Raw genomic sequence first — 23,073 nt, 5'->3', positions numbered from 1 at the left:
TTTAAAACAGCAAAAGGGAAGGAACTTTTTAATGAGCCACGTTATCCCTTTTGTGTCTGATATCTGAGTACTTACAGAAGACATAATTCTGACTCTGGCATTCTTACAGTTTGGCAAAGGATGGGAAAACGGAAGACTCTAAGAGGAAGTTAAAGTTGGACAAATCAAAGCAGAAATAAGAACATATAATAAAGTGGGGTTACAAGGATCGTTAGTAAAATCTTCATGGAGAAAATCTTTCAATCAAGATTGGTTTGAGGCCAATCAATGGATGGGAAAAAATGAGTGGTGGGATGGAATTTTGGGCTGTTGTAGAGGTTGGTGTGGAGGAGCAGACTGGCTCTTTTTGGCTCACAAAATGGAGCCAGAGGCGACAGCTTGTTGGAATGAAGATCCTGACAGGAGCTGAGGCAGACAGTGTCTGGGTGTGCAGGCAACAGAAGCTCCTGAATTAACAGCAGAAGAAATTTCCCCTCCTGTGCTGGCAAGAATTGTTACTTGCAGTTTGGAAAGTCTGTGCACCTCCACCAGGCAAAGACAATTCCACTTCCAATGTACCAGCTGAAGTCTCAAATTAATGAGCCAATTAAAGTTCTATCATCACCTGAGCAATGGTTACTGATGAGATGCACTCTGTCAGCCACGTGGCACATGTAATGAACTGTCTTGTAACTTAAACTCACTGAGATAATTTTAATATATTTCACTTAGCACTTGTGAAAAGGCCAAGCATCCATAAAAAAAAGTTCAGCTTTCAGGCATTAATGCTTCCTGCAGGCTGATGTGGTGCATATGGGGCATTACAACAACCTAGTTAACTTGCCAAATTGTGATAATTAGAACCCAAAACTGAATCCTGAAGAGAAAATTATTCTTTGCTCTTTAAGAGTTTGGTTTATGATGGAGGCCTCTGCATGTAATATCATTCTCTGCTTCACAGCTGGGCTGAAAAACACAGGGGAATTTTGCCTTTGCCTAAAATGTGTGAGTGCATAAGAATTTCTGTCATGTACTTAGTCACACACCACAGAATTATAGAATTATAGAATATCTTTCTTTTAGCACCATGCTGTGCTTTGCACCTCTGCCTGTCCAAGGTATGTCCCACTTTTGAACAAATAATTTCAAAAATTAACTGAAACACCACTAAAAAGGAAAGGTGTTCACAATTAAGTCCATCATTATGATAATTTTATGTACATCTCTCCCTGCAAAGCCTCAATGCAGTGCCAGCCCTAATGTAAAATGTTACAAATGTAACAATAATATAAAAACATAATGGGTCGAATTCCCCACAGCAGAAAATTAATCCAATGCTGCTGATTTCAGTGGAGAAATGCCAGTTCATAAAAGCTGAGGAGCTGCTGTTTTCACGGAGATCATTTTAATGATTAATAAGATACCAGATTGGTATTTGTCGTTGTTTGAAGCGATCAGTGCTTGATATCCTCACATTATTATTTAATTCAAGCATCAAAAATGTTATCACTTAATTTGGATGAGTATGTGTGCATAAAACCCAAGCCTCACAAAGCCTATTTAGGATAATCCTGTCAGCTGGCAGCCAAGAATTGACTGATTTGTCACCCAGTATGAAGCTGGAATCTCTCTTTCTTTCTTTTCCTGCTTTTATGGGGATGTGCTGCATTGTCAAAGCCAGCTTTTATCCTCCACTGGAATTAAAGAGAGTTTCAGAGAAGATAATTAACTGCACACAATGAGCAGGGCAAGGGAAGGATGAAGGAGGGTTTGTAGGAAAGGAAGATGTGTCTGTCATGGTCCCTGTTAAGTGCACAGGATACACAGCCAGGTGTTGTTCCAACTTCCCTTCACTGCTTGAAGCAGAAAAATTTAAGCAGCAGGGCATGGAAAAGGAGCTGGTTTAGAAGGGGTTGATGGAGAATTACCAAAAGGACTTTAGGTGCTGAGGGAATATTCTCTGAAGTTTTAGAGTCCTTCAGAAGTAACAAACAAAGGTGCTGCCACTCTGTGTGACATAATGGGGTTCTGATACTGGTCCTCATAGGTTTGGACCCTTAAACTTGAAACTCAGCATAGTCCAGATATAAAAGTGTCTTGGTTTGTAAAGACAGGTGTCTGCTAAGGAAGGCAGGAGCCTCCGCTAAAATGGAAAATGTAAACATCCTCCTCCAAATTGCTATAAATTTTGAATTAAGGGGCTCTCAGGCAAAAAACATGGGAGCATGAAATAACAGTTCTTTAAAAGGGAAGGAAAAAAAATAAAATAAACAATGCATTAAACCAAAACAACACAGACAGAGTCAGAACACAGCCTGACACCCTGTTGGTGAGAGTGTTGGTAGCAGTCCAATTGGAATTGTGGCTACAGCCCTCCTGCAGTGTCAGGTGTGGTTCTGTTGGAGCAGGGATCCTGGAGAAGGGTGTAATATTCCTCCGAAGATCCAGTGGAAGAGGCAGCTGCTGTTCCTCTAGGAAATCCAGTGGAGAAGCCGTGCTGGTGTTCCAGAACTTAGGATTATATCCAGGTAGGAATGCTTGGCTCCTCCCTCTGAGCGGATCATCTCCCAATGGGTTGCTGTAATTCTTATCAGCCATGCAGGGACATTCCATAGCCTGTTATCAGCAGATGTCTCCTCAGAGGGAGGAGTGGGTGTGAAAGAGATAAGGAAAACTGCCCACTGAACAGCTGCTATACAGATGGCAAATAGAATACAATTGGCTTGGTAATCCAGGACAAAAAGAGAGCACAACCACTGCTCCTGAGGACTGCAAAGTGTCTCCTGGTGTGCCACTGCTTCCCTCAATCCTACTGCTTTTACACCACCTTCCAAGGCAGGGTTTTCCTGCTCTGGTCCACCCCAAGGGAAAATCTGGTGACCAGCATGTGCCACTGGCTCCTGCAGCTTTCTTTTCCAGAGCAAACCCAGGAGATCTCTTCCCTCTTGTGAAGGAGGGCTGGGGCAGGGGCAGGAGCCATGGGGTGGTGGATGGGGAGTGAAAGCTGCAGAGCAGCTCACAGAAGCCTTTCCTGTGGCTAGGAGGTGGAGAACATGGAATATTGAAGCACAGAGAGTGTGCAGAGGGGTATTCAGGAGGAAAGCTGCTATTCCAGCCACCTCCTGTTCTCTCTGCTCCACATATTGATCACCCCCAAGGTTCCACAGGGGGGTGATCAAGACAGACAAAGAAATCCACACAAAACTTGTCTCTAATTACTGCTGAGCAGGTCTGCAGGACTGTAGTAACAAGGACAAAAAACATTAGAAAAGGAAAAAAACCCAAAACCACCCACAATGTTTTATTCTTTTATTAGTACATTATATGGCATCTCTGAATCCTAAGGATAAAGTAAAGCATCTTGAAATATACTCCAAGAATCTGGTCTTTTTCCTTCATTTTTTCTTTTGCCAAACTGTCTTTCCTGTCTAGAAGATATAATGATTTTTGACAGTGTGCTTAAAGCTTAAGGGCTGTGTGCTCTTCCTTAGAGTCAAGCACAGTGCAAAGGGCAGGAAACTGCAGGGATCACATGGATAAGGAGGAAAGAAAACATAATTTTCATTCCTCTGGATTTTCAACACTTTTCATAGAGAGAAGAAAGCCAGGGCAACCCCTGAGAAGCATGGAAAATACTGAATTTGGGGATTTCTAATGGGATTTGGATGCTAGGAAATAGCTATAAGATAACTGTATATAAGCTGCACTCAGTTCAAAGTAAATCCTGAACAGCCCATTCCTTCCAGTCAGCCTCCATGGATGCAGAAATCCAGTGAAACTGTGATTTTGTCTCAAAAAGACATTTATCTGGATGGAAAAATTACTGGCCACAGGAAGAGCAAAAATTCATAGGATGATTTTCATAGTAAGAAGAGATGGATAAAACTCAGTTTTCTGAGTCACTTTCTTGTTCACTCTTGTTCATTCCCGTCGCCCCATAAAAACTTTAAAGATGAGCAAATTCTGCTGGTGCACAGCAGCACAACACCTGTGAGAACCTGCATTTAAAGGATAGAAATCTTATCTCAAAATATCAATTCTTTTTCTCTCTGTAGAAGTATAACCTTGCAGTCTGACCCCATGATTAAATAGCTCCCATAAAGTGAGATATCTGCATTGTTGATGAATATGGCTCAGCAGGAGCTGAATTTCTTGCTATGAGTAACACAGAGAAACAGATGATTCCTTTGAGTTATTGCAGACACTTATTTCAACATGAGATTAATCATCCCCAACAAATCCCTACTTCTGAAAGAGTTGAGAGAAACAACCAAGGTACAGACATCTACAGAGTATTTGCAGATAAATCATATCCTTTCAGACAATTCTTGGTTCTTTTCAGACTATTCTTTGTTCTCTAAGACAAACTGATATTCTGGGTCATAATAGCATTATCATAATAATGATTATTATTCTTCAAAATTAAAAGGAATGAATAATGAAACACCTAATGAATTTCCATAAACCCCTGTGTAAGTCCCCTTTAGGGTTCAGTAGGCCAATATTTTTTGATGGAATCAAATAAAGAAATGTGTATTATTGTCATGGTTTCTTGGAACCCTTTTCTTTAGATATTAGGAGGATTGGTGTTGTTGCAGAGTCCTTGTGACAAAGGGAAGCTGTACAGCTTCTTTTTTTCCTCCCTCCAATATAACTCAGGGTTGGGGAGAGCTTTTCCTGCTGGTTTACTCTTGTATAACTGGAAGCAGAATTAGGTCCACAGCAGGTGAGCCATCTAAGGCAGAAGCTGGTAAATTGAATTGGAAGAACACAACAATATTTTAAACTCTGTGTCTTCTGTGGCTGCAGAGAAGTCAACACAAACTAGATGATGTGCAGACTGCTGGGAACGGTGGGTTCACACTGCTTGAAAGCACACAGACTTCTTGGAGTGATTGTGAACTTCCCCTAAAAGTGCAATTTTTGTACAAATAACAGCCCTTCATGCTTGGCACCTGAATGAGTCTCTGTTTCCAGCAGAGAAACCGTGGGTTTATGGCCTGAGAACGACAATAGGAATGTGTTTATTGCTAGGGTCACAGCTGGGGATGATTATTACTTTTTTCTTTGTCAAAAGGAAATGCTACAGGCAGCTAAATGTGCTTTCAGGCTGATTCGAGGGAGGATTCTTGGTAAAAAGTCCTCTCTTTCTGTCTCAGTTTTGAGTTTCCTTTGCCAGGTCCAGGTTTACTGCAGCACCAGGAGGCTGGAGACCCATCATATTTTCGTTCTGATGGGAAACCATGCAAAATTTGCATAATTTGCTTTATTGAGGAGGCTGGAGAGACATCAGGGTTAAGGGTTGGGAGGATTAGAGATTATCATTCCTCTGCAAATTTACCTCAGTGCCCATGCATAGCAATGGACAGTCAGAGAGTCTGTCTAAGCTGTGCATGAGAGGTTTTCTCTCATTAGAATGTAAAATCTGAAAGTGCTGCTAAAATCTATTAGCACCAGGCTCCAGTGCTGGCTCATGTAAGGCCAGCTTGGGGAGGTGACAACAAGCTCTAAAACCCCAGTCTGTAGCAAATCCCTCACTCTGGGTGCTCTAAAAAAGACATTCCACCACCAAAATGCTGTGGCAGCAGCTCCTCTCTGCAAGCCAAGACCAAAGGAAAGCATTTTTCTTTCACCTGTTATTTTGCACCTCCCCTTCCAAGTTCAGCAGTCAGCTCGATGGTGACCTCAGCTAATATCTGCTCTCAGCCTTTACATGGCCATGAATGCATGTCCAAACATCATATTTTTTAATTAATACAGTCCGTCCCTCCTTTCTCCCATCAACTTGGGGAGCTGAGATGTAATCTGATTTAATTCCTGTAACATAATCTTGTTTGGTTTTATAGTACTTCCCCCTGCTCATATTAAAATCCTATTCATTTACGTGTATGCAGTGAGAGATGGATGTGCATCTGTGGGTGCACTGGAAACGTGGAGCAGCTGGTGGATGAAGAAAGGCTGAAATCCAGAAATTCAGGGGGGCTGAAATTGGTCAAGGCTGGCAAAACCTCCAGGAAGATGAGTGTCTGATATGTATTTCAGAAATGTAGTCACAAAATTTCCCATGCAAAGGCAGCTCCAAAGAGCACAAGGTGCTTTGTTCAGTTTCCCATTGCCTGACTACAAGCAATGCTCTTTACATGTAATTCTAATTTCATAAAATGGACTTTAAGAGTCAGGAAGTCTCATGTTTCAGACTGAATCAGTTGGTGAACATCCAAATTGTAAATATAGGTCGGTGCCTGACCATTTATAGACATCTACAATGTAAACATCTTCAGCCGAGAGTCTCCTTAGCATAAGAAGAGAGAAATAAGTTTTATTGAGAGCAGATCAAGGCATCAGAAGGGTACACATTGCTAATGCATCAGAGGAACCATGCTTAAAAGGGTTTATCTCCTTCTGACTGCAAATTGTTCATAGATCCCTGCACCGCAAATGTTGGGAGCTGCTGAAATCAATTGAGAACATCTCATGGCTGGAATTGGCTCTGTGGGACTGTCTTGGTTTGAAAAGATAGATGTCTGCTAAGGAAGGCAGGAGCCTCCACTGAAATTGAAAATGTAAACCCTCTCCCTCCTAATTATTATAATTTTGAAATTAAGGGGTTCTCAGGCAAAGATATGGGAATAGGAATAACAGTTCTTTACCAGGAAAATTAAAAATACAAATGCAAAAAAAAAAAAACAAAAAGCCCAAAACAAACACTGCCAGAGTGAGAGCAGGAGCTGAGCCCTGTGTGTCAGGGTGGTGGCACAGTCCCATCCCATGGGGGCTCAGCCCTCCTGCAGTGCCAGCTGTGCTTCTGCTGGAGCAGGGATCCTGCACAAGGCTGCAGTTTTCCTCTGCAGCTCCAGGGCTGCTGGAGATGGGCCTGCTCTTCCTCTGGCAATGCAGGGCAGGAGAAAGCTGCTCCTCTGGGAATGCAGTGGGCAAAGGCTGCTGTGCTGTTCCAGGCTCAGATTGTATCCAGGTAGGAATGCTTGGCTCCTGCCCTGGGCAGAGCATCTCCCCATGGGATGCTGGAATTTGATCAGCCCTGCAGGGACACTCAGTGGCCATGGAGAGCAGAGATCTCCTGGAGGGAGGATTGGTTGTGGGAGAGATAAAGAAAACTGCCCCATGAACAGAGGAGAACTGCCCCAGCTCTGACAGATGGGAAATAGAATAGACACTTATCTTACAACCCAGGACAGGGACACAGGGGAAGCTCCTGGCAGCTCCTCACAGAAGCCACCTCTGTATTCACCCCCGGCCAGAATCCTGCCATGCAAACCCACCACAATGGAAAAGAGGGATTTGGATGCCCAGGAGGAATTTAAATGACTTCAATCTGGAACTTCACCACCTCTGAGAGAGTTAAAAGCAGTTATAGTTCACCACTGATCCCATAGGGAGGGGTAATCTTCAGGCCCTAGACATTATTGGAGAAAAAAAATCCACCTGACAGGTTCCAGAAGAACCCTAATTACAACTTTAATTTCCCCAAACAGTCAGTTTCTCTCTGGAAATAATGGGTCCTTATGTGAGAAATTAGTATGTAAATACCAGAAATGGTGAATTAAGTGGAAAGACCCCTATTGTGGTGTGAAAACATAACCTGCTACTCTATATCAGCATTTTATGGATATTCCAGCTCAGATGGGAAACACATAATTTCAAGTATTATATAAAAATACAGTGAAGGACAGACCTTGTTTTGGCACTAAAAATATTTGAAATGAGATGACAAGATAAAGGATGTCAGAGGTGAGAGCTTTTTTTTTTTTTTTTTTCTGAAGCAGATTAGGAACAAAATCATCTCAGACATCAGACTTCTGGAGCTTTCCTCTCCCAGAGGGTCACGTTGCCTTCCTACCCTGTGTATGCTCAAAAGACAGCTATGGGTAATAAACTCAATTACTGGAATTAAAACCAGAGCCAGCTCCCACTCTCTGCCCCCTGAGGAAATGCCTGGACTTTACTCCCATGGAATTGTTTGAATACATTAAAATAGTGTGGTACAGATGATATTAAAGTCCTGATTAACCCAGAGACAGAAGCACAGACAGAGGCACACAGAGGTCAGGGATGTTGCTCTGTGTCTGAGCAGAACCATGGATTCAATTTCAGGGTCCATCTCCTGTTTATAGAGAAAAAAAAACTGGTTTTATACACAGATTTTCTAAGTTCCTGAGATGTATTGACCCTTAGAGAGTCAGCAGGATGAGGACAGTTCAGCCTGGGACTGAATGCATGTAAACACAGGTATAGAAATAATTATGTCATTGGTATAAAATATTAATTCTTGCCTTCTCAAAGCTGAGCAACAGATAGCAGAATTAATTTTTAAAAAAATATTTATATTGAAGACTAGCAAAATTGGTTCATACCTCCTCACTTTCCCTCCCTATAAGCAATTTCTGACTGAAATCACTTACTTTGGGTTAATCAGTTTCCTCAAGATTATTATAATCAAGAAAGAAACCAAAAACCCACCCCCCAAAACAAAATCTGCTGATTATGTATATACATGAGAGATGCTGCCTGTACTGCTTGATTTCCAACAAGCATTTTGTCTCAGACAGGATTCTTTAGAAATATGTCTTAGATAGGATTCTTTAAAATAAAATAGCCAATGAAAGCTTTTGTCCCCCCTAAACGAAAAAACACCACAGCTGTTTTCTGTACTGCTGCATTGAACAGCAAGCAAAAATGCAGCTGTAAAATCAGTTGCAGATCAGCATGGCAGGCCTAAGTACAGCTAGTTCTGCTTGTCTTGCAATTAATGTCAAGTAAAAGGAGGTGACAGTAATTGGGGTTGTTGGGAAATGAGCTTTCCTGAGAAGGGAAGAGCTCTGTGAACAGAGAAATGCAGGGTGCATTGAGAGCTCCATGCATCAAGGAAAAAAATCCACATTCGGGACTAAGGGGTGGCATTATGCAGTTAATGAAATGCACATCTGAGGAATCCCTCTGAAATACGCAGCTGGAGCCATCCCTGGCTTATGTCTGGGAAGGAAAGAATCCCTGTCTGGTGATAATCCCATTATATCTATGGATGGTGTTTTCCATATTTTTTTTAGTTATGGAATTTTACCTGGAATTAAGACTCACTAAAATGAGTCAATCATGAAAAATGGTCCAGATAAACAACTTTTGCTGAACTTAACAACATGAAGTTCTGAGTCATATTCATTGCCTCTCACCTTTGTGTCCTTGGATGAAAGGGAGACATCAGGGCTGGGTACCCTTGTGCAGGTCTGGGCCCTCACAGCCAGGGCAGAGGTGCCTTTTGCTGTCTGTGGGATTCAGAGTGACTCAGCTCCTCAGAGAGATGTGTTTTGAAGTAAGCACTGGACTTTCTCTCAAGGGATTCTGTCCTGTTGTTCTCAGAAAGTCCTCTGGTCCATTTGAGATGCTCAGAGGTGTCCAGATATCCATGCAGGGGTGATGGAGGGAAAAAATCATAAAATCAGGGAATAGTTTGGGTTGGAAAGGACCTTAAAAATCATCCATGGCCATCCCTGCCATGGGCAGGGACAGTTTCTACTAGACCAGGTTGCTCCAAGCCGCATCCATCTTGGCCAGGAAAGCTTCCAGGGATAGGGCAGCCAAAATATCTCCAGGAAACTGTTCCGGTGTCTCAGCACTATGATTCCATGATTCTGTAACTCTGTGACTCTGTGATTCTATGACTCTGTTACTCTATCATTCCATTTTTCTATGACTGTATGACTATGATTCTATAACTCAATGACTCTGTGATTATATGACTCTATGATTATATGACTCTATAAATCCATGATTCCATGATTATATGACTCTGTGATTTTATGGTTCCATGATTTTTTGACTCTGTGATTTTATGATTCTGTGTGAGATGCCAGCAAGTTTCTGAGGATCTCTGTTAGGGCAGGCTATATTTAAAATCATTTTGTATTTGTAATGATTTTAAAGTCATTATATTCTTATCAAAATCCCACATGCCTATGTTCACTGGCAAGGAACTGATAATTAGTGAAAGAAAGCATGCCTGGTATGTTCTGGGATTTATGCAAATTAATATGTAAATGAGAAGGCCTGGGTTAAAAGCGTTCTGTTTGAAGAATATTTCTGTATGAATTTTTGAGATGACTTTCAAAGTTTTTGGTCAAATTTATATACCTGTTAGACTAAAACAGGTATATAAAAAAGGGGAGAAAAACTTGTAAACATTTGTCTTTCTAAAAATGCTTTCCGTTTTTTAATCATTAAGTTTTTAACTGCTGCTTCTTGATTTTTTCCAAAACAAGTCTGTCGTTCTGTGCAGTAATTTTAGTGAGAATGATGAGAGTTGGTGCTTGAAGCATCAACACGTTTAGTGAGACTTCTCTAATTTTCAACTGATCATACTGAATGTGTTGGATAGGGTTGAATGAAGTGAGATAGCATTTGATCTTTATTAATACACTCTATTAGCAGAAATACCACTTCTCTCTAATGTACTGGTGATCGAGTGAGGTTTTTAAACAGTGTTCAAGTGTGCACAGATGGATACAGATGGTGCATGAAGCAATTCTAAGTGCATCAATCAACAGCTTCAAGTGTGTTTCATACACAAGAAAATACACATTGCTGAGAATGCCTTTGGATTACCACAATTATGCACTAAATGAAGATCCCCAGTACAGCTCCTGTTATGCAAAGACTGAGTCAGTCAGGCAGAACTGTTTCCTGTGTCATTTAGGATTGCTATGAAATTCTCCATCTGGACCAAACAGAGGGAAAAATAAGAAACACGAAAAAAAAAATATGATGTCCTTGCCTTATACCATGGTGGGGAATAGGAGAAGTGAAAGATGAAATATCTATCAATGAAACAGTGAAGAAGTGACAACAAAGATTCACTTAGAAATGGAAGGAGAGGGTGAAAATTAATTGTGAAGGTCAGAAATCTGTCTGTACTCATCCATAAATTCCACATGGCATTAAGCCCTGTCAGGGAAGGTTTAGGTGGGATATTAGGAAAAGGTTCTTCACCCTGGAAAATATCCCAAGGCAGGTGGTCACAGCACCAAGGCTGACAGAGATCAAGAAGCACTTGGACAACTCTCTCAAGCACAGGGTGGGATTTTTCAGGTTTTCCTGTGCAGGGCCAGGGGTTGCACTAGCTGATCCCTGTGGGTCCCTTCCAGCTCAGGATATTCTGTGGTTCCTTGATTCTGCTGTGTTTAGGCAAAGCAGACATCACAGTTAGTAGCAGAATAAGTACAGATAGACAAGAGCATGGTACTACAGATAATTTTTCCATCTTTAACCTTGTATTTCAGGACAGGAGGAACCCTGTGCAGAGCCCTGTGCAGAGTCTACTTATTATTGATGTACTGACAGAATTGCCCTGAAGAATTTCTAAAAGTTGTGATCATCAAATCACAGAATCACAGAGTCATGGAATCATGGAATGGCCTGAGTTGAGGGGGACTTAAAGTTCCATCCACTTCTAACCCCTGCCATGAGCAGGGGCAACTTCCACTATCCCAGTGTGTTCCAAGCCCCGTCCCACCTGGCCTTGGACACTCCCAGGGATCCAGGGGCAGACACAGCTTCTCTGGGCACCTTGTGCCAAGGCCTCAGAACCCTCACAGGGAAGAATTTCTTCTCAATATCCAGTCTAAATCTTCTCTTTGTCAGTTTAAAGCCACTCCACCTTGTCGTGTCATTCCATGCTCTTGTAAACTGTCTCTCTCCCTCCTCCTTTCAGTCTCCCTTTAGGCATTGGAAGGCCACAACGAGGTCACCCCAAAGCTTCTCTTTTTACAGAATTCCCAGAATGACCAGGTTGGAAGAGACCTTCAAGACCATCGAGTCCAACCCAGCCCCAACAGCTCAACTCAACCCTGGCACCCAGTGCCACATCCAGGCTTTGTTAAACACACCCAGGGATGGGGACTGCACCACCTCCCCGGGCAGCCATTCCAGAACTTTATCACTCTTTCTGTGAAAAACTTTTTCCTGATATCCAGCCTGTATTTCCCTTGGTGCAGCTGCAGGCTGTGTGCTCTGGTTGTGCCAGTGCTGCTGCAGAAAGAGCCCAGCCCAGCTGAGCACAGGCACCTTTCAGGAGCTGTGCAGAGTGATGAGGGCAGCCCTGAGTCTCCTTTTCTCCAGGCTGTGCACCCCCAGCTCCATTTTTCCAGCCTGAGCAATCCCAATTCCCTCAGCCTTTCCTCCCAGCAGAGCTGCTCTCATCATCCTGGTGCCCCCTCTGGACTGGCTCCAGCAGCTCCAGCTCCTTCCTGTGCTGGAGAGCCCAGAGAGCTGATTGCACACACTGCATCCACATGGGAATACAAGTAAGGGTGATGAATTTACTGCTCTTACAGAGCACTGATCCTGCTTCTTGCCTCTGGGATAAATGCTGCATCCCTGAGGAGCTGATGGCTGGCTCAGCCTTGCTGCACACATGAATAATGCTCTTTCCAAGGAGAAACATGATGGGAATCATTAATTCAGAAAGAGCTGCTGATTCCAGCCTCTCCAGCACTACACCTGGAGTGTATCTATCATCCCAAAGGGAATCTCCATCAGAGCAGACTGGTCTTTGAGGAGGACAGGAGCCTGCATCACTGAGCTGACCTTATTTCATGCTGCTGTTGACTCACAAGAAGGAACTGCAGCACAGAGATCTTCAGTGTCCAAGCAGAAAGGTTAAAGGGAAACAATGGACTGCAGATTTGACAATGGAATTGAAATGTAGCAGCTGAAAGGAAAACATGTAGTTAGATGCTGAGGCACAGACAAGAAAAATATATTAGGTTGGAAAGAGATACAGGGTAGATTGAGAAATTCAGTGCAGTGAAAGCCAGCACTAAAAAGAACAAATTTCAGAAGCAAACATAATGTAGCCATACCAGCATTGCAGATGAATCATGGAATAATTTGGATTATGGAAGTTCACTTTTGCCTGAAGTTTATCCAAATTTGTAAATCTCTGAATTCAACCTCTTCTTCTTAGCTTGAAAAATTGTTTATCCATCAAGTGTTTGTACAGCATGTGGACTTTGCTAATGGCTTATTTTTGGTCTGGACAACTTTTTGATCCCCTTTACATTTCCAAAATGAAACTCAACACTGGGTGAAAATCAAATTTCTCTCTTTCTTTCTGATTTTTCAGAGACTTGTCTCCATAGTTTTTCATTTATGTCAGTGACTTTATGAATTGAGTGGGTTTTTTACTGCTGAATCTTTGTTTCAAGCTTAAAGAACCTCCAGGATGTTGGCATTTGAGATTCTTGAGGGGAAAATAAAGGATCAGAAATGGCATAGAAGTAAAAGAAGTTGAAAAAACATATTGTAGGGAATTGTATTTATGGGAGGGCAAATATAAGTGAATTTCCCATGTGAATATATGATTTTTAAAGAAATGCAAATTTCAGCAAGTATTTAAGCCCTCTACACCAAGCTCTTTCATTCTGGGGCTCACAAGTGATGTGAGTTTTCAAATTTTTCTCCTGAATTTTCCTGGAGTATTCTGGGAATATTTAGGCTAGGTAAGAGGTTGCTATTCAAGACCATTATCTCCAAGAAGCACCTCCCACAATTTCTCATTTTATCCAGAAACAGAATAAATTCTGTGTTTGGAGGCAGGACTGAATTAAATGACACATCCACAAGAATTGTGCAGATTTTCTACACTGTAAGTGTTCTTTTAATCACCAAAGCAGACAGATTTAAGGCAGATTTCTATGCTGGGTGCTCCACAGGAGGCCAGAGGAGGGAGTGACACACTCACAGAGGAAGAACCTTTTTGGAAATCAGTTAATCACAAAAAAGACTTTGGGTTTGGTGCAGATTCACCCACTGATTCCATACATGGAATTTATGAAAAGGGGTTAGAGTTATGGTATATTAGCAGGTAAATTTCACTGGGTGTTGCTTTTTGTCCCTCACTCACACCTCCCACATGCCCAAACCCCTGAACCCTCCACACCCTGTAAGGAGAAATCCCCAAAGGTAACAGGAATGTTCCTGGTTTTGTCTTGCTGATATTTCTGAGAGAATGAAGAGGATCCCTGGGAGCAGATCAGCTGCTCCATCTCTGCAGCTGAACAGCACAGCTGGCGTTGAGATGTTGCCCTCACCAAAGCACACAGCTTCCATGGATCATCTGAGCTCACAAATGCCAGGGGCTTTGCACAGCCATCCCTGCCATCCCTGAGTGAGCCTCTCCATCAGGACAACCTCTTGAGGTTCAGTGTTATGAGGATTATTATTATTATTATTGTTGTTGTTGTTATTATTATTATTATTATTATTATTATTATTATTATTGTTGTTGTTATTATTATTATTTCATATATGATATATATAATATATTATACAAATTATGTAGTATATATAAATATTATATATAATATAAATATAACCTAGTATATATATTATTTATTATATATTAAACATTGATATAATATATTTCTATAGCATATTCTAATATATAATATATAATATGTATGCATATTAACTTATACATATATTATATATACATATATGAATATGTATATTTTTATATAATACATTACACTATATATTGATATATTAATATACATATTGATATGTATTAGTATATATTAATAGGCACACTAATATGTATATTATTATATATTTGTATAATTACTATTCTGTAATAAGATTAATGCATTTATATTATTATTATATACTAATCTATTCTATATATCGATATAGAATAACTATTATTGTATTTTTATATTAAATATTATTATATCACTATTTCCCTGACAGCCTGGGAAAACAACTTCCCTGGGCTGTTCAGGGTGGGAAGTGCCTTCCTGCTGGATTAGTCAATCAGGACATTAAGGCTGAGGTTCATCTTCCTTCAGATCTCCACAAACTAAAAATTTTCCAGTGCAGTGTAGCCACCTGGACTTCAATTATTCCCTTAGCAGAACAACCATGTCAGGGTATGATTAGCCTGATATTAGACATTTCTTGGAAAACCATCAATATCACAGGCCAGATCACCAGTGACTGTAAATTCTTGTCCAGGTGAAAAGCTGGAACCAGGTATTCCCTAGGCTCCCTTCCAACCAAGCTGTTTAATGATTCTATAATGATGGCCTCTCCTGTGCAATATGGCTAAATTTATCCCAATAAATTTATTAAAAACTCACAATTTATTCTTCCTTCTTTCCCACCACTGGTGTAAAACACAAAGCACTCACCTTTTCCTGGAGGTTTTTTTTTACCACTGTAGGCTGCTTATCAGAGGACAGCATTCTGCTCTAACCCAAGAATCACTCAGCCACAAATTAATTCCTCATGAGGAAGATTTGACCTAAGTTATCAAAATCTTCACAGGAGCAACTGTGGAGCTGTTATCTCTGCTGATTCAGCTATGGATAAGCAAGTTTTGGCAGAGAAATTATAACAAGAAGCTCCAGGGTGGTAGTTTTTCCTTCAGTACCTACTTACAGGAAGGAGCATGGAATAATTCCCTGTATTATCCAGCCAGTGGAACCACAGGGGTTTAAAAAAGCTGAGCATAAAACCTTTATTTTTACCCTTTTATTTTTTTTTTTTTGTTTTAGTTCCTCATAATTTCTTTCATATTTCAGTTTTGTTTCAGAACCACAGAAGATGAATTTCCTCCATTCATTGCTTGAAGAAAATGATACTGAGACATTCTTTTTATACGCAAAATATTTGGTGTCATGTATAAATTACTTCCCCCCAAAAAAACCAACCCCCCCCAAAAAAAAATCCAACACCAAAAAAAAAACAACAACTAAACCAGAAAGGAATGTATGAGTCAAGAAAGAAGAGCAGAACGAGTGCTGTGCTTCTCAGGGGTTCCTAAACACAAATAGGGGATATATTAATATTGTAACAGGATTCATTTAGTGCTTGTGATCCTTAATTTTGTAAGTCTTCAGTCATTCTCTTCAAGTTTTGCTAATTTTTTAGACAATTTCCTCTGAACTCTGTATTTTTGGTGAGTAAAATGCTTCTCTGGGCAGCCTGTGCCAAGTCCTCACCACCCTCAAGGGGAAGAATTTCTTCCTAAAAGTCAATCAATTCTTGATTGCAAGGAGTTTTTCCTGTTCCTCACTTGCTGCACTGAACAGGTCCTGCTGAGATGTCAGGCACTCTACATAATTTTTTGCTTAGGTTTGGGTGCTAACAATCCTGTTTTAGACATTCATGAGAGATTTATGCCACCACTTCTTCATTTATTTATGAGCACATCCTTGGCAGGAATCAGATCAGATCAGATGCTGTTCGTTGCTTTGCTGGAACATTATCCTGGGTTATTCTGATTGTAAATTCTATTGATGTAATTTTTCAGATTCAGTGGAAGGAGAACTGGCTTTTTGAGAATTACTAATACCCTCTTCTTTTTGATCTACACTTTTTTTTTGTTGTTTCATTTTGTTTTGTAGTTCTTGAAAGATGATTAAGATCCTCGCTTTCAAGTGTGTTTTTTTCTGATGAACTGTTTATGCATGACTAACTTTAATCTTCTGAAGTCCATTTCCTGTAGGTTCTGGTAATCTAAACACTGTAGGGCTTGAGGAAAATCAGTCAGCCTCTTCTTCCAACATGCAGTAAATTCTGAAATTTGGTTTTTCAGTCAGAGCTGTGTCCAGCTAGATCTGGATAAACTCCCCAAATCCCTTCTATTGTAACCCACAGCCCGTGGTTATATCTGTGTGGTCCCATTTGGCCAGTTTGGTGCTGCAGATGCTGGGAACCTGATTTTGAGCTGTGTGAGGAGGTCTGTGTGTTAATGCCATGTGAGAGAAGTTAATTTTTTTGAGCCAGTGGTATGTAGGCAGTCCAGGACACAAAAGAATGGACATTGAGGAGATATTAAAACCATCAGGGAAGAAACAGAGAACTGAAAAATGGCAAATCAACAGGACAAAGGGGCAAAGAGACCTGGCCAGCAGCCACTTTTAGGGTCATGGGTGTATTAATCTTTCACTTGGTAGAAAATGGATCCTTACTCTCCACAGTGTGTGTCAGCCAATAAATATTTGCTGTGTGCTTTTCTCTTCTTGATGCTTTGCTCATAATTTGTGTGTGGTAGGAAATACCCAGAAAAGCTGATCTCCTGAGCTGGGTTTTGGGGGATGATGGCAGCTTCATGGCAGGCACCAGCACCATGTACAAAAACTGCGTTGGAAAGGTCAAAGCAAAGTCAAAAAAAAAAGTTAATGGCTTTAATGGCTTTAAACTGAAAGTGATGAGGTTTAAAGTAGAAATTAGGAATAAATTCTTCCCTGTGAGGGTGTGGAGCCCCTGGCACAGGGTGCCCAGAGCAGCTGTGGCTGCCCCTGGACCTCTGGTACTGTCCAAGGCAAGGTTGGACAGGGACGAGCAACCTGGGATAGTGGGAGGTGTCCCTGCCCATGGCAAGAGGTGGGATGTGGTGATCTTGAAGGTCCCTTCCAACCTAAGCCATTCCATGATTCTATGAATATCTGCAGGAATGACTGCCTCAGGTGTTTTTCCCTGACAAGGAAGCATTTTTTTAGTGATTTTTTTTGATTGGCACTTCATAATCTTCAATAAGAAGCACAACCTTGGAAATCTGTACCCCTCTTGAAAAGATGAAGCTCATTTTGCAGAACAGCCCACATTTTTCATGTCTGTGAAGAGTCACACGTGCATTCAAAAAAAAGCGATATTTTGCTTTGTGCTTTTGATCAAGAAGTCTTACTCTGCTGAGGCTTTTTAGAGCACACCTGATAAAACCCATTATACATTTTTTTTGCTTCAATGCTGATGAAAAGCCTCTGACAACTGACAATAGTGAGGCCATCTGTCACTTTGAAAACCTGTATTTTTGAAAGGAACAAAATCAACCTCTTTTGCCCCAGTAAGGAAGCAAAAAACACAGACAGCTCTTCCCATACATAAAACACAGAGCTTGTGAATAACACATGGGCATCCCATCATTCCCATTATCACAGCTGGGAGAATGGAGTACATAGAGGTGAAGTAAGTGATGAGCATTAGGCAGCAGCCTTTGACCTGAGCCAGAGAAAGAGCCTGAGTGTCTCACAGGGAGTCTTTGTGCCAAGGGTTCACAGCTTTGTGACTGACAATCTGATCTAAGTGTGATCACCACTTTTGCTTTCCTGGAAGGGAGCTGTACTTCAGCTCCTCAGCTAAAATTCAACTTCTTTCATTAGAACTGGAAAATGGGGCTGAATAAAGGCTGAAACTGCAGACACTCATTAATGACTTCAAGCTTTGGCAACTTTGGTTCCTGTCCTTCACTGTTTTGTCAAAAGCAGAATTCCTGGAACTCTAAATAGCCATGATACTTTGGGGTTTGGTGTTATTTTAGCCCTTTTGTGTTTTTTTTTTTTTTTTTTTAAACAAAGATTGTAAGCACGAACACTTAATTTTTGTCCTTCTCCTGCACCTTCTACCAAGTGTGCTCTTCTTGCAGTGCTTTACAAGGATAGGTGTTTTTCAGTAGCACTTGTTTTCTTCTTTTGTCAGCATCTTGAAAAGATCACAAATCACTGAGGACTAGGTTCTAGCAAAAAACTTTGGCTCCTGCTACAGGGCTTGAAGGTGCTTGAAGGTTATGGGTAGTTAACACCCCTGGGTGTCTCTGACCAAGTGTTTCTTTAAATTCAATCTTGTGGGTGAAGGAGCAGGTCAGGGTGCTGGGTTCTGTAACAAAAATACAGAACACACCCATGCCCAACACAGCTGCACTTTGAGCATCTTTCTTGTGCAATTTCACACTGAACTAAAGATTTCAGCCCAGCAAATTTCAACTTATAGTGATGACCTTTAACACTCTCAAGTAGCTTCAAATCTCCAGAACACTTTAGGTATTGGTGTTGGACTCCGGAGTCTGAGCTGAGCAGAGCAGATTAAATCCTGTAAACATGGAAGTTTTGGATGCTAAAATACACAGGTGGATCTAATGCTCCAAAGCATCTGGCAGACATTGTGTGATAGATGAATAATCCTTTACTGCAGCCCACACAGTGCTGCCATCTCTTTATTTATTTATATAGAGGTACAATTTATTCACATACTTGTACCAGGGAGAGGTGAGTTCAGTTCTAGAAATAACTACACTGAGATACAGATGAGTAATATTATCAAGCCTGTTAAATTATTGCATATTTTTCTCTTTTGCAACTCATTGAAAGTCCCGCTCTTCACTGATGGATTTAGACATTTTTTTTTTCTGAGCAGTGCAAAGTGAAACTGATGTAATAAATTAAGAAAGTCTGAGCAGACTTTAAAGCACTATAATTATTCTAACTCATCACTTTTTGTGCTTGATTTTTTTAGCAAAATCAATATGTCAGTGCTTTTACTTAATGCAAGATAGATATCAGGAGGAGTGACGGGTTGTGAGATGTGGCACCTCCAGGAGTTACAGATTGTCACCTGTGCTTCACAGTGTATAAATGGCCTTTTGTTAAACACCAAGCTCTGGATGCTGACTCTGCCTCCAGTTCTGGAGTCCCCAGTACATGAAAGATATGGAACTGTCTGAGCAGAGCCTGAAAAGGGCCACAAAGATGCTCAGAGAGCTGGAGCACCTCTGCTATGATAAGAGACTGAGAGAATTGCTCATCCTGAAAAAAGGAAGGCTCTGGGGAAACTTTATTCCAGATACTCAATAAATGAAGGGCATTCTGCTACCTGGTGTGGGGCTGGCTTTGATCTTAGGTTCTGGGAATACCCTGCCCAGGAACTCGTTCATCTGAGGTTTTGGTAATGGTAAAAAGAATGGAGTGATAAAAGCTTTTGTTACACAAGGAAGACAGAGATTTTTATTTTTTTTTTACCAAGACCTATAATGACAGGACAAGGAGAAATGGTTTTAAACTGAAGTAAGGTAGGATTACATTTGACATAATGAAGAAATATTTTTTTTTACTGTGAGGGTAGTGAGGCACTGGAACATGTTGCCCTGAGAAGTCATGGATATCCCATCCCTGGAAGTGTGCAAAGCCAGGATGGATGGAGCTCTGAGCAAACTCATCTTGTGAAAGATGTCCCTCTCCATGGCAGGAGAGTTGGGATGAGATTAAATTGGGTCCCTCCAAGCCATTCTGTGATTTTGTCAAGACATCCTTATTTATCTATTTACCTTTCACAGAATAATGAGTCTAAGGTCTAAGAGCTTGAGGTTGGCCACAAGCAACCAAACCCAAGTCTCACCAAGATCAGCATCCCACTTGCACTGCTGCATGTTCATGGAAGAGTTTGAGAGAAGCTCAGCTGTGTAGTGATATCACCCTGCTGTGCTCTCCCAGCCCCCAGTGAATTGCAGTTTGGAGACTTCCTGAAAGAAAATTTTGTCTTTATATTAATAATCCTTAACGGACTTTGTCATATTAAATTTCTTTGGAGTTTTCTGTATATGAAAGTGTTTGGCCTCTGGAACATCCTTTGGTGAAGAATAAGAATTTAACAGAAAGTTATGTGAAGCAATTTATGCTTTTGATTGTTCTGTAGGAATCAAAAAAAGGCTTTCACTTCCTTATTGCTTATAAGAAGTAACTGTCTTTCAGAATCTCTCTATTATTCCCACAATTCAAGTGAATCTCCTGTCATTGTACCTGAAGAAACCTGCATGAATTTTCTCATGCTAAAACTCCATAAATATTGACAAATTTGGTTTTTTTTATCTCCAAGCTGATATGAATTTCAAAAAGCTAAACTGTCTGGTAAACATGTTTTCCCAGAGTTTTTCTTTTGTTGTTGTTTATTTGCTTTTTTGTTTTTGAATCTTCCTCTCTTCCTCTGATCTCTGTCATCCCTACCATTTCCTTGTGTTTCACTGTTTGAATGCCAAACTAGACAAGAGGGATTCTTCACCTCTATCAATGCATATTCAACCAGAGAAATGTGGGTTTTTTTCCCCAATTTGGATTCAAGAGACTTTGCTGTCCTTAATGGAGCCACCTCCATTGACGTCAGCCAAGAAGTTCAGCTCAGCTCCTTCCCAGGGATAATGAGAGCACTGAGTGAATCGTTCCTTGATGTGGGGTATTCTTTGGGCTGGGAAAGCCCATTTGGTGTTGCTCCTAACAGCTCCTCTCTGATGCAGCTGACACAGTTCTCAGCTTCCTCACAAGCAGCAAGCAAAGAGGCTCCTCAGGAACAAAGTATGAGCTGAATGAAAGAGAAGTTATGGCTGTGACGTTGCCATAGCAATCAAAGTTCAAGCCTGATGCCAAAATGGTACCACTATAATCACCCATCAAAGTGTCCAGTTGCCATGGCAACTCTGAAAGGCCCCGGACTTCAACTTCAGTATCTCCACAATTGAAAATAAATAAATAGGGTTGCTAGTGTTTTAAATAATTAGAGTTTATGTCTTTACAGTACCCTTCTATGATAATGACATGCTGAAGGCAAACCACTTGCTAAACACTATCAATAAATCCCACACTTTGTCAATCACCATTGTGTGCACCATTACCACCCTGGCCAAAGTTAACGTCTTTTTTCCTCACATGTAGAAGTGTTCCATAGCCTCCTGCCTGCTGGAACGTGTGTTGGGGCATCCTGCTACGTGGTGTGGGGCTGGCTTTGATCTTAGGGTCTGGGAGTACCCTGCCCAGGGACTTGTTCATCTGAGGTTTCAGTAATGGTAAAAAGAATGGAATGAAAAAAGCTTTTGTTGCGTAAGAAAATTTTAGTAGAAGTCACTTCAAAATTGCTGTTATTTTTTTTTTTCCTTTCTATATACCTATATACCTTCTGTATGTATATGTATGAAAGGCAACCTGAATGGCAATTAAATGGGAGTCAAAAATACCCCAAGTCAACTGGGGAGAAAAAGAAAATCTTTTAATTTAATGTGCACATAATTGGAAGAATGCTACTGGGGAGCTGGACTCTTGCCTAGCTGTAAGTCAATCTTTTCCCTGTGTCACATGCCCCAGTGATGATGTTTGTGACATTAGCATTTAAAGGACTGAAAGAGTAGAAAGCCAAAGTGAAAAAATGTTTTAATTCCAACTACTTAATGGGGGAAAAAAATCTCTTAATCTCTCCCTTTCCTCTTATTGGTTTCTGTACCAGGAGAAAAGGAATATCTGTCCATTTTGGTTTTGGATGATCCAAACTGGAATCCCATGGCCAATATCACATTTCATGTTCAGTTTCAAAAGGTTTTGCCTGTACAGTCTCCCCCTTAAGTGGGAAGTTCTTACAGCATGTCTAAGGGTGAGAGTTTTTTACTGTACCTTGCAAATATTAAATCATGTAGAAGCCATATATGTTCTAATGAATCAGGGCACATGAAATACTTGCAAGTATCTTATGAGGAGCTGTTTTTTCATAGAATCATGGAATGGTTTGAGTTGGAAGGGATCTTAAAGATCATCCAGTCCCACCGCCTGCCATGGGCAGGGACAACTTCCACTATCCCAGGGTGCTCCAAGCCCCATCCACCCTGGCCTTGGACACTTCCAGGGATCCAGGGGCAGCCACAGCTTCTCTGGGCACCCTGTGCCAGGGCCTCCCCACCATCACAGGGAAGGATTCCTTCCTAAACTCTAAACCAAGTTTCTCTCTTCAGTTTGAAGCCATTTCCACTTGTTTTGTCCCTCCATGCCTTGTCCCCAGTCCCTCTCCAGCTCTCCTAGAGCCTCTTCAGGCCCTGCAAGGGGCTCTGAGCTCTCCCTGGAGCCTTTTCCTCTCCAGGTGAGCACCCCCAGCTCTCCCAGCCTGTTTCTTCATTTTCTTCCTGTCTGGAACAGGATGTACTTGTGCACCACTGCAAAGTGCCCAAAATTTGAACCACATGAGACAAGTTTAGTTAACCTTGATGCTAATTTCTGTACTAATGACCTTGCTTAGACAATAGGTCATAAATGAAAACAAATCCTGGGAGATTTCTGCCTTCTCCACCTATAGCAGCAACCACGCATTTACTGTTGCCCAAGATTTTTCAAAATCTTTCTAACACCAGATTTTGATTTTTTTTCTTGTTGGCTAAAGCCACTGAGATTATTGCTAATGAGAGAAAACTTGGTAGGAATCCAGGCAATCATTTTTGGATATTATATCCAGGTTCTTACAATCTTCTATTTTTTTGCTGGGAATATTGCCAAGAAT

At 41.1% G+C, this 23,073-nt stretch overlaps 2 long non-coding RNA genes across 2 annotated transcripts; one reads left to right on the top strand and one right to left on the bottom strand.

The window, feature by feature from the left end:
* Nucleotides 1–7,722: 7,722 nt before the first annotated feature.
* Nucleotides 7,723–11,848, bottom strand: LOC135301021 (uncharacterized). The gene is made up of 2 exons (XR_010362794.1): nt 9,168–11,848; nt 7,723–8,101 (listed from the first exon to the last, which is right to left on the bottom strand). It is a non-coding gene; the product is annotated as an uncharacterized LOC135301021 (long non-coding RNA).
* On the top strand, nt 9,690–19,640 carry LOC135301052 (uncharacterized). The gene is made up of 3 exons (XR_010362809.1): nt 9,690–9,997; nt 11,271–14,189; nt 19,285–19,640. It is a non-coding gene; the product is annotated as an uncharacterized LOC135301052 (long non-coding RNA).
* The last annotated feature ends 3,433 nt before the right edge of the window (nt 19,641–23,073 follow it).

Source organism: Passer domesticus, chromosome 1 (genome assembly GCF_036417665.1).
Source record: "Passer domesticus isolate bPasDom1 chromosome 1, bPasDom1.hap1, whole genome shotgun sequence".
Lineage (NCBI taxonomy): Eukaryota > Metazoa > Chordata > Aves > Passeriformes > Passeridae > Passer > Passer domesticus.
This window is presented reverse-complemented; position numbering and strand designations above follow the sequence as displayed.